At 38.2% G+C, this 12,802-nt stretch overlaps 1 long non-coding RNA gene across 2 annotated transcripts in view; it reads right to left on the bottom strand.

Moving 5' to 3' along the window:
* Positions 1-448: 448 nt before the first annotated feature.
* Positions 449-12,802, bottom strand: part of LOC145504950 (uncharacterized) — an 83,085-nt gene continuing 70,731 nt past the window's right edge. Inside the window, exons 3-5 of one of the 2 annotated variants that reach the window (XR_014052630.1) lie at positions 6,419-6,598; positions 4,931-5,230; positions 449-904 (exon numbers count right to left, since the gene is read on the bottom strand). This is a non-coding gene — a long non-coding RNA (uncharacterized LOC145504950). Of the gene's footprint in view, positions 905-4,930; positions 5,231-6,418; positions 6,599-12,802 lie in introns of those variants that run through there. The other variant, XR_014052629.1, reaches the window with a different exon arrangement.

Below are 12,802 nucleotides of genomic sequence, written 5' to 3'. Positions count from 1 at the left end.
CAAAGACCTAGTGCAGGCAAAACTTAAAAATAAAAAATTACCATTCATTACATATTATTACCATTTAAGTACAGGTTCCAATGTTAAGGACATTAGGAGGTAGCTGTAAGTTTCAGCTTTTCCTGTGAGAATTTACCTCTTCTTGATTACAATGGTACCAAGTTCTTAGCTTAACTTGCTCTTGAAAACAAGCAAAGAAAAAAATGCAAAATAGTCCGTAGGCCTGCCTACCTACTTTGTTTCCCTGTTTTGTCTCTCCTTAAAGTCTCACTGACGTGCACAATATATCATGAATTGACTAACTTTCGTGGTCTGTTTCAAATATTTAACCTTGATACATTCCTTCCTCCAGTGCTGTAGTGTCTCCATTTTAATTTTTCTTCTACTCATTCTCTCTCTCAGAATAACCTCTTTCTCTCAAATTATGAAAGGACTGTTCTTTTTCCAATTTCTTTTTTATATCCTTGAATGTGACAGATTTCTTGGTTAAAATACCATTTTGTAACTCTTCCTGTTAGAATTTCTATTCCCCAGCAGCTCCTTTCTGTGCACACCCATAATGACCACACAGTCTGTCTTGGACTCCAGGTATGTCAGAGCTGACTACAGGCTGACTAAACTTGTTTCCTCTTCCTCAGCAGAGTTGACTACTTTTCCCAGCCCCAGTGTATCTTTTAGAACCAAGTGACTAAATCTCATTACACAATTAGAAGAGATGTAATCTCTTGGGATCAAGGCAGCTTAAAGTATGCCTTCTCCATATTCTGCTTTTGCTCCTTGGCTGGCCAGATGCGGAGGGTTCAGGAAGAACTCAATATCCACAGGAAAGCTGAGTCAGAATGCAGGAGGAGCCTGGGTCTCTGAAGCCTTGTGTGGAAGGTCATTTGCCAAACATCTAACTAGACTGATGAGAACAAGAAATAATAAACTTTTGTTATTTTAAGCCACCGAGATTTGAGGAGTGGAGGAAGAGAGAAAAATGTTATTACATCATAACCTAGCATACCTTAACATGCAAGTAACCTTTCCTTAGTTATACCTAAACATACTCTAATTGAGACTTTAAAATCAAAGTAATTATGTGAAAACAATCGCATAAATTTTAAGCACTTTTAATGAAACATTTAACTTTACCAATTTCTACTACTAATTTTTCTTAGTAGGTTGCTATTCAGATTATAATCACCAGTCTTCTTACTAGGGAGAAACCACTTATAACAAGAAGTAGACTCTCTGGGACATACAACATGCACACATTCAGTTTTAACACACACTACCAGGCCACTTTTCAAAATAATTGTATCAGTATACATCCCCTGCTAATTGATCCACATTCTAGCTAGTTCTTGATATTGTTAAAATTTTTAAATGTCAACCATTCTGGTAGGTATGCAATACAGCCCAATTGTGGTTTTAAGTTGTATTTCTCTTCTTACTAAGAAGTCAGCATTTTTTCTTATGCTTATTGTCCTTTTATATAATCTCTTATTTTTTATTTTTTGGTGTGTGTGAAATGCCTGTGCCACTCCCCCCCCCCTTTTTTTTACTGATTTGTACGCAACCTTTTCATAATCCAAGCATGTCTTTTGTCAGCTACATATGTTGCAAATATTTTCTCCCACTCCATAACTTGTCTTTTCACCCTCTTAACAGTGTCTCTTGGTAACTGCTGCTGCTGCTGCTGCTAAGTCGCTTCAGTCGTGTCCGACTCTATGCGACCCCATAGATGGCAGCCCACCAGGTTCCCCCATCCCTGGGATTCTGCAGGCAAGAACACTGGAGTGGGTTGCCATTTCCTTCTCCAATGCATGAAAGTGAAAAGTGAAAGTGAGGTCGCTCAGTCGTGTACGACTCTTAGCGACCCCATGGACTGCAGCCTACCAGGCTCCTGCGTCCATGGGATTTTCCAGGCAAGAGTACCAGAGTGGGGTGCCATTGCCTATTCCGCTCTTGGTAACAAAAGTTCTTAATTTTAGTGATGTTCAATTTATCAATATTTCCTTTTTTGGTTAGTGACTGGTTTAAGAAATCTTGGACAACTCCAAGTTCATAAAGATATTCTCCTATGTTATCTTCTAGGAGTATTATTCCTCCGCTTTACACAAGAACTGATTTTTGAGTGTTGATTTTCTACATGGGTATTCAATTGACCTGGCACTACATGTTGAAAAGAATATCCTTTTCCCCACGACATCAGCAAGGATGCAGTGGCATCTTTGCTATATATATTAAGTGTGAATTTCTCTCTGAACTCTATCCTGTTCCATTGGTCTATTTGTCTACCCTTGTGACAATACCACACTGTCTTAATTGTTGCTTTAGAGTAAGTCTTGGAATTTGGTAATAAAAGTTTTTACAACTTTATATTTTAAAACTTTCTCTTTATATGTGTTTCCATATAAATTTTATAATTAGTTTGTCAAGTTCTAAAAAAGTAAAAATCGTGCTGGCATTTTGACTAGCATTGCATTGTCAATAGGTTTATCTGAGAGAACTGAAAATCTTGCACTATTATTATTATCAGATGGTTTCCTGTTTATTTTTCATTTTCTTTGTCTCACAAATTGGGATATAAGTTCCATGAGAGCAGAAACTTTATTTTTTTTTTTATTGCCCCTTCCAGTGCCTAGAATAATACCTGGCACATTGTATGTTATCCATAAATAGTTTTGAAGTAATTAATTGTCTAACTAAGATACCTTTTTTATTCTCCTCTCCACCTTTTCTTGGTCAACCCACCTCATCCTTCAGATCTGAAATCACCTGCCAGTTCCTCAGGGGAACTTTGCCTGATCTCCAGAGTGAGACAAGCTCCTCTGTTACCTATCACTTGTTATGACATCCTGTACTTTTTTTTTTTAGCACTTACCTACATACAGTTATGTAATAATAGTCAACATTAGTCTCCAATGCAGAAAGTAAGCTCTGTGAGTATAAGGACCAAGTCTGTATTCATTTCTTACTTACTGCTATACTCCTGGCACTTGGCCTGGTACCATGCACAAGGCAGATATCAAAAAAAAAAATTTATTTAATTATTCTCTAAAAGAGGCCTAGACTCCTTCTACTGTTTCTTAAAAACAGAAGTTATTACCAACATTTTTCTATCCTAACATCACAAATCTCTCTAGATGTTTCTGCTGCTTTTATCTCCTGGATTATTTGGTGGACATCCTCTACCAGATTTCCTGGGGTGGGAAGAGGACCCTTCAGGACCCCTACCCAGAGTGGTTGAATTAGGAGACTCCTGAACTGGAACATGGAATGGTATGTTGCTAACAAACTCTGCAGTAACTGTTGCAGTGGTGAGTTTGGCACTCACTTCCTTGGATTACATTCATGACACTGCTGCTTTATCTCTTGCATGCCATAATTTTTGTAACACAGCTCTGGGTCCAGTTTCTCTCATCATCCCTGCTCATGTCATCTTCTGCTTTTGCTCTCAAGGCTGCATTTTTTCTTCAGCCATCTGCCCTCCAAGGACAGCTGGAAGACCACCTTTACTGCCTAGTTAAGAACCTCATTAATCTCATCTTTATCCTTCTGGTCATGCTGACCACCCGGCTTGAGGGGTCACACACTGTCACAGCTCTCTGATCCAGCTTCAGAGACACTGAAAAGGAACTCGCCTAAGAGGTAGGGAATTTTGAGCCAAGAAGCCAGAATTTGCTGTCTGTGTGATCTTGAAAATGTCAGTTAACTGTTCTTCACTCCAGGTGTAATAATAATACCTGCTTTCCCTACCTTAGAAATATGAGGATCAAATGATATGATGCATCATGTCAGAATTTTGTAAACTATGAACAGATGTATAAATATTAATTATAATTAATAATCTCAACCATCCAACTCTTTGCATGATGAGACGGACTGTTTACACACTGTGTGTTTAATGGGAAAGGATATCCTTCCTAGCATTGCTTTGTTCCTTGTAAGAAATAAACCAACTGGCTAACTGTTGTCTTCTCTGACTTCAAAACCTCCCATATACTGTGGTTCTGGCTACACAGTAAAATCTGTTAATACTTTTGATCCTTTCTATTTTTGACTACTTATCTGTATGGGTTACACAAAATTGCCTTGTCTTCGGATTCAGCCAATCTAGGGTAAAAGCAATATTTTTCAACTAATAAAAGTAGAAAAGTCACAAGTTGTTCTTTTGAAAAGTCAGAAGGGGACTTCCCTGGTGGTCCAGGGGTTAAGGCTCTGTGCTTCCACTGCAGAAGGCATGGGATCAATCCCTGGTTAGGGAACTAAGGATCCCGCCTTATTCATGGCAGTGGTCAAAAAAAATGAAAGCCAAAGTATTAGCCTATTCAGTGAAACAATGATTGCCACTTCTGTAATGAACTTTAACGATCCCTCCCTGTAGTCTTATCACCCAATCCTACTGATTCTAATTACTAGTTAATTTCCTCTCCCCTTAAACTCTGACATTGTCTCATTTAAACCTTTCTTATCCTAAATGCCAACCATTAGAATTCCCTCCTGACTTAATTAACTGCCTTTGTTTGTTGCCTTCCAGTTCTTTTGCACTGCCATCAGGGGTCAGCAAACCATGGCTTATGGCCCAAACAATGACAGTCTATAAGATTTTATTAGGACACAGCCACATTCATTTATGTGCACACTGTCTATGGCTGCTTTGGTGTCACAGCTGCAGAACTGAGCAGTTTCTAAAGAGACCGGGTAGCCATGCAGTGGGTTGAATGATGGCCCTCCAAAAGATATGCATGTGAGCATGTTCAGTTGCTTTGGTCATATCTGACTCTTTGTGACCCCATGGACTGTAGCCCCTCCAGGCTCCTCTGCCCATGGGCTTATCCTGGCAAGAATACTGGAGCGAGCTCTCATTTACAGGAGATCTTCCCAATCCAGGGATTGAACCTGAAGTGTTCACCTCCACATCTCTGGAACCTGTGAATATTACCTTTTTTCGGGAAAGCATCTTTGTAGACGTAACTAAAGAAAGGATCACAACATCATAGATTATCCAAGTGGGCAGTAAAGTCACTGATAAGCATCCTTGTTAGAGACACACTTCGAAGGCATACACAAAGTAGTAGGTGATGTGAGGATGAGATTGAATGATGTGGCCAAGGAAGGCAAGGAATGTCTAGAGTCACCAGGAACCAGTAGATACAAGGAACAGAATCTCCCCGCCCCCAAGAGTCACTGGAAAGAATGCAGTCCTGCTGACACCTTTATTTTGGACTTCAGGTCTCCAGAACTGTGGGGGAAAAAAAAAAGATTTCTTGATATTTTAAGCCACTGGGTTGTGGTAATTTTTTTACAATAGTCCTAGGAAATTAACCTAGCTCACAATTCTAACACTGGCTATCCAGTACTTTAAGATAAGGTTTGTCAGTTCTTGCATTTAGAGTTATCTTTTCTAAAATACAAATCGAACTTACCAGCACAATTTATGAGAAGCTTCTTAACTAAATCCTACCTACTTTCCCAGCTTCATATTGCCAACTTTTCCTCTTTATTTTCTCCTCCTTTCTTTTTTTTTTTTTTTTAATAAACCTTTAATTTAGAATATATGTAGATTTAGGGACTTCCCTGGTGGTCCAGAGGTTGAGACTATGCCTTTCAATGCAGGGGGTGTGAACTCAATCCCTGGTTGGGGAGCTAAGATCGCACATGCCTCACGGCCAAAAAATCAAACCACGAAACAGAAGAAATACTGTAACAAATTCAATAAAGACTTTTAAAATGGTCCACATCAAAAAAATACAGAATACATGTAGATTTATAGAATAATTGCCAAGATAGTATAGAGGATTTTCATATACTCTGAACCCAGTTATTAACATTTTACGTGAGTGTCAACTACAAATTGGCACTTACCAAGAGCATTGCCAATGACTGAACAACAAAGGCATTTGCCATCTGCCTCTATGGAGATTGAACCCCATGCTGCTATAGCTGTTGACCTTCAACAACCCCTGAGGGGGTTCAGAGTGGAGTGAGGCACTCTGTGCTCCAGGGAATCTGGTGGGACAGGCCTTTAGATAGTTGGATGTTTTTAGAACAGATTTTAAGATCTCAATCCTTGCATCTCCTCATATCTAGAGACACACTAAATCCCTTCATGGTGACATCAGACCCTCATGACTGGCAAAAAAACCTTCTGTAAAGTGAGTGCTTCATGGTATTGAACTTCCCCTTCACCAAAACCTTATATATTGACTTTCCCCCACTGCCGCTTTGGAGCAGTCTCTCAGAGCTATCTGAGTTGCTGCCTTCCAGGCTCCAGTCCTCATTTTGCCCCAAATAAAACTTAACTCACAACTCTCAAACTGTACATCTTTTTTTAGTCAACATGAGTATGGTACATTTGTCACAGTTAATAAAGCAATATTAGTACATTATTAACTAAAGTCCATTCTTTATTCAGATCTCCTTAGTTTACCTGTTTTCCATCCCAGGATCTCATTCACATTATATTTAGTCATCCCATATCTTTCTTTTTCTCTCTTTCCTTTTCTTTGCCTTTCCTTTCCATCTTTCCTTGTTTGTTTTTTCTACTCTGTGCCAAACAGTAGGCATATCAACAAGCATGGCTTCTCCTTAGAAAGTCCAGTGAGGCTAACTGAAAAAGAAAGGTGAACAAATTAATTAACTAATAGAGTCAAGATAAATGCAAAGGAGAATGTGAACAGGAGACAGACAGAAGCCACATTTAACAGAGTCAAATTAGGGAATAACTCCATCTGATTATTATTATTATTTATATTTTGGCTGTGCGGCATGCAGGATCTTATTTTCCTGACCAGTAATCAAACCCATGCTCTCTGCATTGAGAGCACAGAGTCTTAACCACTGGACCCCCAGGCAAGTCCCCTGATTATTTTTTAAAGATTATTCTTAGTGAGAGTAAAAATTGCAGAAGAAGCACTCATTAAGGAAGCTATAGCAAACGTTCAGATTAAAATGACAGTGGCTTGACTTGAATTTTGCAGTGGAGATGGAATTAGAGATATCAGCCACATTCCAGAGTTATTTTTGAGGTAGAAACAAAGAGTCTTGATAAGTGTAGCTGTGGATAAGGATGTTCTATCCTCCAGCCATACTAATCACTTGTTCCTCCTCATACTTCCCTTGATAGGGAAGGTTCCAAGCTCTCATAATTATTGAATCCTCTCTGGGTAAATGCCCTTTTCTTCCCTGGTTGTTTTACTGGTAAATAATTTCTCTTCAATATTCTGTTCTCTTTAACATTTTTCACCACTTCTGCAAAGCCTTCATCTACTTTGCCTCTGTATTCTTCCCTCCGCCCCACCTCTCTGAGTGAGGGATCTTTCCCCATTCTGTGCTTATAGCAGTCTATACTAGTTTGTGGAACCCTGCATTGTACTGTTATTTGCTCACATATATGTCTTTTGAAGGCATTGTGTCAGATTCCTAGAACAGTCCCTGGCACAGAGAGGAGTAAATGAATATTTAATTGATTAAATCTTTACTACAATTTTGGGCTTCCTGTATGGCTCAGCTGGTAAAGAATCCAAATCCACCTACAAGGCAGGAGACCTGGGTTTGATCCCTGGGTTGGGAAGATCCCCTGAAAAAGGGAAAGGCTACCCACCTCAGTATTTTGGCCTGGAGAATTCCATGGACTGTATAGTCCATGGGATTGCAAATAGTCGGACACGACTAAGCAACTTTCATCTTGCTTCACTTATTGTAATTTCACAGAAATGGAAAAAGAATGTTACTGATAAATTTCATATTAGAAATCATTATCAAAACCATCACTAGCAAATCTAAAATATAACTAATGTCATCCACAGTGCACTTATGACTTCTGACCTTTTGCAACCACATTCCTTGTTAAAACTTGTAATTTAAAGAAGTGTCTTTTATTCTAAAATATATAGAACTCTCTATTTAAAGAGACATCCGTACAGGAGTCATATTATTTGTAAAGTTTCGGTCTTCATTTTTTAATTCCATCACTCTTTTGTTTTCAAGTAAGAACAGAGTCTCCATGTCTAAAAGTTAAGAATCACTCAGGTAAACCAAAGAACTAAAGACCCAAACTTTGATTAATCAAAAGTTTATGGAGATGTTCTTAAATGTGTGTATGTTTCAATTCCTTTTCTTTTAGAATACTGCCTTTTGTTTGATCTCATGAAATTAGGTTATGATTATGCAACTTATTTAATCAGCTTGATTTATAAATTTAATTAGTCCATGCTGATTATAAGGATGTTTTTCTTCTTTTTTAATTTTAATTTTATATTTGAGTATAGTTGATTTACAATATTGTGTTAGTTTCAGGTGTATAGCAAAGTGATTCGTTTATACATATACATGTATCCATTCTTTTTCAGATTCTTTTCCCATATAGGCTATCACAGAATATTGTCATTTTAATTATCTGATAACTTTAGCCAAGAATCCCTTCAAAAGATATTTGTCTTGTATTTATTTTCATATTAGAAACATGGCTCACAAGTTGGTCATTTATTTTTATAAATAATAGATACTACATTTCCTAAAATCAAGGGCAACTTCCAACAAGTATGCCTTGTTCAAAGTTTTATAAATTCCTTTCAAGATTTTCTCAGAAAAAAAGAAACAATACTCTGTTGGGTTCTACAACATACTGTAGTATACAATACTTAAAAAGCCTGGAATTGAGGTTGCACAAATGTAGCTAATTTTCAAATCTTTTAAGACATCATAGTCTTAAAAATGTTAGCTAATTCTTGTGAAGAAGTACTCTGAATATCTCAACTCCAGATTGGGAGTCAGAAAATTATGGCTTATTTTCAGACAACAAAGATTCAGAGTTATTCATTAAATGTATGTAAATAACTTGCTGTTTGTTTCTATTACGTGTAGAATTTGCTGGTTTCTGTTTACTTGTTAGCTTCAGTCAATAATACCAATTTAGATATTTGAATTGCTGGAAAGCAGTACCTCATTATGTTGAACATACTCTATTTTGTATTTTGGATACTAATGTGCATGTATAGAGATGTTTTTAAACATTTAAACATTTTAAACATCATTTAAATATTTAATAACACAGCAACCTTCAAAATTTCCTTCTGGGAAAACACTTCCCCAACACCAACAACATTGTCAGATAAGATAGTCAGATGGGCCATATTCAATTGAAAGTTCTCTTGTAAATAATCTTTCACTATTAAATTTTGACCTCTGACCCTGCTTGTTTTTAAGGAGAAAAACTGACGCTTATCCACGAGGGAAGCCTATCTTTCTAAAAAAGAATATCTTGCTCCCATTAGCTAAACAAATAGCTGTAGTCTGGACTCCTCTTTGGGTAAGTTTCCCCTGCCACCACCATCTCCAGATTTTAGATGGGAAGACTTTTGTTTGCATTCCAAAATGGCTCTGTTAATATTTAGACTGAATCGACTCTGTCTAAGTCAACTCAATCAAAATGCTGTTAAAGATCTTCAGGGCAGAGTAACTTTAGTGGTAACTGTGAGAATGGGAATAAGAAGGACAGAGAGAAGGAGGAAAAAAAAAAAGAAGAAAGAAGGGCAGGGGGAGGGAAATCCTTAGGGAGCTTGGAAACAATGCCCCCTCTTATTAAAGCATTTTTCCAATCTCATCAAGATTTGAGCAGATGGAAACCACAGAATGTCTGGGTATGTTCCAATGGCCCTTGAGTTTCTTTTGTACCGCCACCATGCCCAGATTTCATGCCCCTTTAGAAACTTGGCTCTGGCTGAAACACGGACAGTAACCAAATTCTTTTCCTCTTTTCTGTAAACATAAATGAGAGCCTCCATATGGTGAATGTATATTCACCATAAATGTGAAATTGCTTAGGTAGTATACAGAGCAATCTCATTAATAGGAAGTAGAAATATTCTGGTGACCAATTTCTAGAAACACAAAATTAAGTCTGTAGGATCAAGGCTGCTAGTTGTTATTCAGTATCCATTCTCTCTATTTTTGTAATGAAACCACTGAGTTTTAGCTGCTCAGAATAAAAGCTACACTTACCAATCTGCCTTGCAGCTAAGTATAGTCACATTACTGACTCTGGTCTGTGGAATCTGAGCAGAAGTGATATATGCACCTCTTGATCTACCCTTAAAAGGGAAAGGATCTACCCTTCATGTTTTTTTCCCCTTTTTGTCCTAACTGAAATGTAGAAGTGATGGTGAATAGTTTTAAGCAATGTGTACATAGGAAATACCTTGTGGCAACAAGAAAGAAGCAGCCTAGATTCCTGGATACTCACTAGGTTTCCTGAAGCAAAAAGTTACCTTTTAGCCCTGGACTGCCAACCACCAGACTGTTATACAAGATGAAATAAAGAAATAAGTGTCTACCATGTTTAAGTCACTAATTTGGGTCTCAATCTAGGTACTGCTCCTATATTCTGAAACAGACCATTATGCCAATAAGTTAGACAGAAGAATAACAAAAGTAGCTTAACGTTGCAAATTATGTTCAAAAGGATGCCAAGAAATTCAGATGTAGTCAAAACATTAGCATCGCAGGTAAAAAGTTGAAATTTAAATATAAATTTTTTAAAGTTATTTACTTATTTTTGGCTGTACTGAGTCTTCATTGCAGTGTGATGGCTGCTCATTACAGGGGCTTCTTTCGTTGTGGTGCACAGGCTCTAGGCATGTAAGCTTCAGTAGTTGTGGTGCACGGGCTTAGTTGCTCTGCAGCATGCGGTATCTTCCTGGACCAAGGACTGAGTCCATGTCTCCTGCATTGGCAAATGGACTCTTGGAACACCAGGGAAGTCCTTTATATTTAAACGTTTTTAAAAGGCTGACGTGCCATTTGAGGATTGATAACAGAAAACTGAAATTGGTAAAATTGGTTAAAAAAAAATAGCAAGTGATGTTCAAAAGTTCAGCAAAAATATCAGAAGAAATTAAAAAATCTTATTACAGATGAGATGTTAAATTTTTGCCCTAAACAAGGGACATTGATATTTTCAGTTGAAAACAGCTTGCAGAAAAGATTTGAAATCCTTCTATTCCAACTAGTGAAAAGGAAATTAGGATTTCTGGAAAAGATGACTAATTTCAACTGTGCGTTTAACATCTTAAATAATATCTATACTTTGTTTCATCAGTAAGAAAGTATAGTTCAGTTCAGTCGCTCAGTCGTATCTGACTCTTTGTGACCCCATGAACTGCAGCACGCCAGGCCTCCCTGTCCATCACCAACTCCTGGAGTCCACCCAAACCCATGTCCATTGAGTCGGCGATGCCATCCAACCATCTCATCCTCTGTCGTCCCCTTCTCCTCCTGCCCTCAATCTTTCCCAGCATCAGGGTCTTTTCCAATGAGTCAGCTCTTCACATCATGTGGCCAAAGGATTGGAGTTTCAGCTTCAGCATCAGTCCTTCCAATGAACACCCAGGTCTGATCTCCTTTAAGAAGAACTGGTTGGATCTCCTTGCAGTCCAAGGGACTCTCAAGAGTCTTCTCCAACACCACAGTTTAAAAGCATCAATTCTTCGGTGCTCAGTTTTCTTTCTAGTCCAGCTCTCACACCCATACATGACTACTGGAAAAACCATAGCCTTGACTAGACGGACCTTTGTTGGCAAAGTAATGTCTCTGATTTTTAATATGTTGTCTAGGTTGGTCATAACTTTCCTTCCAAGGAGTAAGCGTCTTTTAATTTCATGGCTGCAATCACCATCTGCAGTGATTTTGGAGCCCCTCAAAATAAAGTCAGACACTGTTTCCACTCTTTCCCCATCTATTCGCCATGAAGTGATGGGACTAGATGCCATGATCTTCATTTTCTGAATGTTGAGCTTTAAGCCAACTTTTTCACTCTCCTCTTTCACTTTCATCAAGAGGCTCTTTAGTTCTTCTTCGCTTTCTGCCATAACGGTGGTGTCATCTGCATATCTGAGGTTCTTGATACTTCTCCTGGGAATCTGGATTCCAGTCTATGCTTCCTCCAGCCCAGCGTTTCTCATGATGTACTCTGCATCAGTAAGTTAAATAAGCAGGGTGACAATATACAGCCTTGACATACTCCTTTTCCTATTTGGAACCAGTCTGTTGTTCCATGTCCAGTTCTAACTGTTGCTTCCTGACCTGCATACAGGTTTCTCAAGAGGCAGGTAGGTGGTCTGGTATTCCCATCTCTTGAAGAATTTTCCACAGTTTATTGTGATCCACACAGTCAAAGGCTTTGGCATAGTCAATAAAGCAGAGATAGATGTTTTTCTGGAACTCTCTTGCTTTTTCAGTGATCCAATGGATGTTGGCAATTTGATCTCTGGTTCCTCTGCCTTTTCTAAAACCAGCTTGAACATCTGGAAGTTCACAGTTCACGTGTTGCTGAAGCCTGGCTTGGAGAATTTTGAGCATTACTTTACTAGCGTGTGAGATGAGTGCAATTGTGTGGTAGTTTGAGCATTCTTTGGCATTGCCTTTCTTTGGGATTGGAATGAAAACTGATTTTTTCCAGTCCTGTGGCCACTGCTGAGCTTTTCAAATTTGCTGGCATATTGAGTGCAGCTCTTTCACAGCATCATCTTTCAGGATTTGAAAGAGCTCAACTGGAATTCCATCACTTCCACAAGCTTTGTTCACAGTGATGCTTCCTAAGGACCACTTGACTTCACATTCCAGAAAGTATAAGGAAGGATCAAAAAATAAATTGACCAAATAATCTTAAAATGCTATAAAATGGGTAAAGTGAAAAAAGACAGAATCAACCACACCACATGATAAATTTGTTTATTTTTAGAAATAAACAAAGTTCAAAAGTTCTATTTGAGAAATTGAGAGAGAATCCTGAAGACTCGAAACATTGGAAAGACAG

This window comes from Giraffa tippelskirchi, chromosome 5 (assembly GCF_054371585.1).
Source record: "Giraffa tippelskirchi isolate mGirTip1 chromosome 5, T2T-mGirTip1v1.2.pri, whole genome shotgun sequence".
NCBI classification, from domain to species: Eukaryota; Metazoa; Chordata; class Mammalia; order Artiodactyla; family Giraffidae; genus Giraffa; species Giraffa tippelskirchi.
Note: the sequence above shows the minus strand (reverse complement) of the source record. Positions and strands in the feature narration are given on the sequence as shown.